A 6,502-nucleotide genomic window follows, 5' to 3' on the forward strand; every position below is an offset into this window, starting at 1 on the left:
AAAAAGAAATGGTTACAAAAAAATATATATACCCTACCCATTTAACTTCGGGTCGGGTCCGGGTCTCGGTACTAAAGTTTCTAATATACCCATCGGGTCTATTTGAGCGGATCTGGGTAGTGATTATCCGTATACTACCCGTTCAAAATCGGATATGGATCGAGTCTAAATCGGATATGGATATCCGTATAAATATATTTTTTTATAAACTTTATTAAATAGTCAATAAACAAACTATATTGTTGACAATGAAATATTGTTGGCGGAAATGAAATGAAAAAAAAAGTAGAAAACAAAGAGTAAAAAAATTAGAAAAAAGTAATGAGTAAAAGAGACGGCTAGGGTTTCATTAGGATGAAAATACATAGTGACTCATCATCTATAAGTCATATTAAAATTGATCCTTCAACTTCAAAAGTTTTTTTTTTTTTATTTACTATCGGATATTTCATCGGGTCCGGGTCCGGGTCCGGATTTGAAAACTATTCCGGACCCTACCCATTTAAAAGCTAGGTTCGGGTCGGGTCCAAATCGGGTATGGGTATAAAATATCCGGACCTATACCCGAAATTTTAATGGGTAATTTTTTTTATCCGTATACTATTTATTTTTTATCGGGTCCGGTTCGGGTCCGGTTTGGGTCCGGGTAGGGTCCGGATCGGGTACGGGATATCGGATATTTTGGACACCTTTAGTTATTCTCTTCAAAATCGAAAAGCTGAATAGAATCTGTCAATTCAAAATTTTCTATATGTTTTTACATATAATAACAAAATATAGATAATGCGGACCCGCCGACGCTTATTGAATAGCAAATCCTTTGATTTAATAAGAAAAAGAGGAAGTCCATGTTCCTGCCTATTGATTAGGGCAATTCAAATTGCCGACTCACGGAAATGGTGTCACCTAAAAGTTATTGATCTTACGGAAAATAGTTTAGTATAGTCTCTTAATGTTCCAATCGTTTGCAAGATGGAGATGAACCATGCTAGGTGCATGCACCACGGCGCGGAAAGCTGTGGTAGTAGTACTTTTATAGCTTCCTTGTATAGCAAAATTTCTGTGATTGCTGCTACTTTGATTAGAAAACTTCTAAAAAGAGCCAACATGATGGGACAAAAATAACAAAAGAAAAGAGAAAGAAAGAGTTTTTTTTGCAAATGCTCCCATGAAATAATTTATTTTAAAAATAGCCCTGTCAAAATTTAATTTGCAAAATTGGCCATAACCCTGCCATGCAGGGGCCACGTCAGTGCCACGCGGGTAGAGGTAGGGCCAGTGTGTTAAGTTGAACACGGTGAATGATTCACCGTGTTTTATATTTATATTTTTTTCTTCTCTTTAAGGGATGTCAACGGGTCGGGTTTGGATCAGGTTTTCAGAAATCCGAACCTGAATCTGAAAATCAAATTAAAATCCGAACCCAAACCCGAATTCGGCAGGTTTTAAAAATCCATACCCATATAACTTTAATATATGGATATGAGTATGGATTTTTAAACCCCGCCGGGCTCGGATTCGTGTTCGGATTTTAATTTGATTTTCGGATTCGATTTTGGATTTTTAAAAACCCGATCCAAATCCGACCCGTTGACATCCCTAAAAGAGAAGAAAAGGAATATAAATATGAAACACGGTGAAACATTCACTGTGAACATTCACCGTGTTTGAACACAGTGAATGGTTAACCGTGTTCAACTTAACACACTGGTCCCAGCCCTGCCCGCGTGGCGCTGACGTGGCGCCTGCGTGGCAGGGTCAGGACCATTTTGGCAAATTAAATTTTGACTGGACTATTTTTAAAATAAAAATTTATCAGGAGGATAAATTGAAAAAAAAGCCCAAAAAGAAACCATCAATTGTACTTTATTAGCTTTACTTAAATAGCACATCTGGAAAATTAACCTTGCGTAAAATTCAATTTCGATCTCTACGGGCCGATCCACTATATGTAGAAAGCTCTGGGCCAAATTAGCCCAAGCATTTATAAATGTCGGGCCGGTTGGGTTTTCTGATTTTGTTTCTGATGTAAGGGAAAAGTAGTTCTCTCTGGTGTTTCTGATGCTGGTTTAATCCATCTTTATGAATACACATTGTTTACTCTCGATGTTCCGAGAGTCTCTGGGCCACTGTGATATTGTGACTTAGTTCCTGTACTTTCAAACTGCATGTTTCTTCAATTCACTCTACGCTTTACGTGCAAAGCCTAGCCTTTCACTGAGATCACCCAAGTGAGTCTTCGAGCTTTGTGTTTTCGGGCGATTCACTTTGCAGAGTTGGAGATAGAGCTCTTGTTATCTTAGACGGTAACGATCCGACCCGCCAGCAATAATAATTCGGTGGCTTTAAACCACCGACCCAAAATGTTTAAATTCAGTTATTATTACTAATATGTAGGCCTTGCGTTACAAACTCTTCCTGTTTAGACTACGTCCTCGTTGGATTCAAACCATGATCACAGATGCATACCAAAATTATTAGGCGATGTGAAATTCTAGAGGTGGCTCCTATGGGTTCAAGAGGTGGCTCTCACCAAATCCGGCTGGTATTCGGCTGTGATACCAATTGTAACGTCTCGACTTGTCAGCAATAATAACTTATTGAGTTCAAACCAACAGCCCAAAATGTTCAAGCCAAATTATTATTACTAGTATATAGGCCTCATATATTCTAATCAGATTCAGTTTTCCACCTGATTTGGAACTATTGGGGCATTATATAGACCCTTGTCGATCGAAGGATCTCAAAGGTTCTAGAAGACTTTACATAAAAACCTTGATGTATTTCACATCTAATGGTTTGCGGTTTTACATTTCGATTTAAAATCCTCAACATCTGATCGGTTTTTGGCCGCCCAGTATAACTAAACCATTCTCCATGAAATACTTTACTTTCTTGGAGTGAAGCAACCATCAGATGTTGCTGCAATCTACTGATATCTATTAATCTATATGAATTCCCAATATATATTGCCACGTGGCAAGTTTTCCTTCATCCTCACTAGCATGTGACCTTTCTCCTTTCCTTCATCAAACTTTTAATAAGTATTTTAACGGTCATACTAACCAAACTTTCAATTAGTGTATTTAAATGGTCCCACTATCATTTACAATTTTATCATTTCTATCTACAATTATTTATCATGACCCATTCTCTTCTCTCTCTACTATACTTTCAATTAATGCAAACGGTCTCACTACCAAACTTCCAAATAGTATATTTAAATGATCTCACTATCATCTATAATGCTAACCTCTCTATCTCTAATTATTCATCATGGCTCTTTTCTTTTCCTCCACCAGATTTTCAATTCTTTATCTCCAATTTATTCATCAATTCTTTATCTCTCATTTTTTGCTATACACCATCGCCTCCTTCCCTCGCTCCGTCCCTCTTTCTCACTAATGCGCGCCCACTTTCCCCTTTTGCGGCCGTCGAATGGATCGTTGTTGCCGTCACTATCACCTTCGCCGGAGAAGGCATTGTCGGGCCCATATCCTCCGCCAACAATGAGAGAGACCTTCGGTGGACGTACCAAGTGAGATACAAAAAAAAATGTTTAATATTTTCTTATTATTAGTTACTACTACGGTTTCTACCCGCTGCAAAGCGTGGTCCCCTTCACTAGTATATATAATAGGTAGAATTATATATATATATATATTATATATAATTATTATATATATATATATATATATATATATATTATATATAATATATATGCTGGAATACTATAATAGTAACAAGCATTTGGTGCTATTCAATTTTCCATCATTAAATCTTACCGTTGATTAATTTCACCCATTAAAATATCATACTATTCTACAACTATCTACTAAATCCTAGAGAGACCATTACTAAATCTTAAAATATCACTATCATCCAAACTTCACAATTTTTATTTAAAGTTATAAACATAGTAGTAAAAAAATCAAATGCTATTAATATATTGCAAGGCAACTCTCTCTCTCTCTCTCTCTTCTTTCTCTCTCTCTCTCTCTCTATAATATATATATATATATATATATATCATCTATTCAAAGTAGCAGCACCACTGTGCATGTCACTACTCATTGTTCTGTGAAAACTACCCTAGCCAAAAATTTTCACTGTCCGACTGTAGAAGCAATCATCTCACAGCTGGTGTTTGTAGGTTGGCAAAAAGGCAGTGCATGCATAGTGAAGAAAAGAGGGAATCCATCAGCTTGGATACTATTAAAGGTGCGGGTAAGGTACTACGTACCACAGGTACTGTATTATAAGTATATTTTTCAGTAGCCATTTTATTGGCCTTTTGTCACCTATATACATATGGAACATATATATCAATAAACTGAAAAAAAAAAAGAAGAAGAAAAGAATATTGTATCTTAACTGGATGATTTGATCATCATAATGCAGTAATCATGCAGTAATATAGAGAAGAGTTCGAGACAAGTTGTCAATCGATCCTAATCGTAGATTTCACTTCGAATTAGTTACAAGGACAAAAAAGAAATGAGAAATTAAGATGCCCATGCCGGTTAGAATAAGTTGTTATAGTTTGTTTATATGTTCTTCATTTGTGCCGAACTCTTAAGCATGAGTGATGGTATTAAATTAAAAGTAGATTGTTTCAAATTTACCCTCCTAACTAGAAGACTATTTTTCAATAAGGGCTTATTTATTTCACCGAAATTGAATTTTGGGCTGAAATAGAGTTCATGTGAAAACTACTTCTTTCCCGCTACTTATTTTTCATAGCTATGGTAGTAAAGTTTTTTCAATTCTACTATTTCTTTATTTGGTAGGAGTAAATGATGTAAAACTATAATTTATGTATAAATAATAAATAACTTAATAAATAATAAATTATAATAACAATAAATAAAGATAATATGATTATATTCCTATTTAATTAAAAATTTTAATCTGAAAAAACTAAATTATATTTTTATACATAAATTATATAATAATACAACAATAAAATTATAAAGTAAGAAAATATTAATACTTAACTAATCAATTTTTATCATATTTAAATGTACAAACTAAATAAAGGAAATACTAAAAACCTAACTAATCAATTTTAATCATATTTTAAATATACAAACTAAATTAAAGAGTAATTAATACCATAATAATATATAGGGAAAACTTCAAAAAAAACCCCTGTGGTTTCGCACTTTTTCATTTTAGTACCCTGTGGTTTAAAGTGTATCAAGTTAGTACCCTGTAGTTTCGCACTTTCTCACTTTCGTACCCTGTGGTTTAAAGTGCATCAAGTTAGTACTCTATGATTTTATTTTTGTATCAAGTTAGTACCCTGTGGTTTTATTTTTGTATCAAGTTAATACCCTGTGGTTTTTAAACCACATGGTACTAAAGTGAGAAAGTGCGAAACACCAGGGTATTAAAGTGAGAAAGTGCGAAACCACAGGGTACTAACCTGATACATTTTAAACCATAGGGTACTAAAGTGAAAAAGTGCAAAATCACAAGATACTAACTTGATACACTTTAAACCACAGGGTACTAAAGTGAGAAAGAGTAAAATCACAAGGGGGTATTTGAAATTTTCCCTAACATATATAAATATAACTAGAATTACTAATTTTATTATTTTTTATTCACCTCTTTTTACCATAATTGACTTCGACGCAGGATAGGTCAAAGTCAATTACGCTATTTCGTATAGCTCGAATTTCAACCGTACCTTTATAACGGCGAACCGAACAGCAGAAGTCCACTCTTCACTTTCACCCAAACAAATAAGCTCCGAGTGATGAAGGCCCAGGTTTTATATGCCATTTTATATTGAGACAAGGGAAGAGATCTTTCGGTGTATTTTGTACTCCTAAGAAGATGGTGTAACCTAAAACGATACAAAACGAGCGAAGGGAACAAGGAGCAAGAACTGATTGATACAATTATCGAACGCGAATACGACCTGCGAACACGAATCGCAACCACCGAGAAATTAACGAATAGTACGTACGCACTGTCTCAAGCAGAAATGGTATCCAAAGACTACTACTCCATGTCTGGTCCTCTGCTGCAGAGTGAGTTACTCAACAATGGAAAGTGGTCTGAGCACAGAGAGAGCCATTGGAGACATGCATCATACACATCACTGTAGGCATCTTGTGCCACAAACATAAAGTGAGCTAATAATAATGGTAGCAACACCCAAATGCAAATAGCTCTACACCACTGTGTAAGCAGCTACTCAATTGTTCTGTGCAAGCCCTGGTCAACACTTTCCTTGTTGACTCACTCACTGTACACATCTGTAGCAGCAATTATATAGTCTTCAAAGTTCTTGTTTGCCTGCAAAAGAAGATGCATGTGCATGCTGGAAGTGAAAACAGAAAAAAAGAAGAGAAATTTTGCACCGTCTCTCTAAATTTTCCGATCATAAGAGTCCTAAATATTAAAATCTAATTCAACATTCAATTGCAGTTACCTGTTTCTTACGAATCGAACCGTGTCTCTTTCTATGCCGTTGATTTTTCGGGACCCC

Source organism: Ananas comosus, linkage group 12, assembly GCF_001540865.1.
Source record: "Ananas comosus cultivar F153 linkage group 12, ASM154086v1, whole genome shotgun sequence".
Lineage (NCBI taxonomy): Eukaryota > Viridiplantae > Streptophyta > Magnoliopsida > Poales > Bromeliaceae > Ananas > Ananas comosus.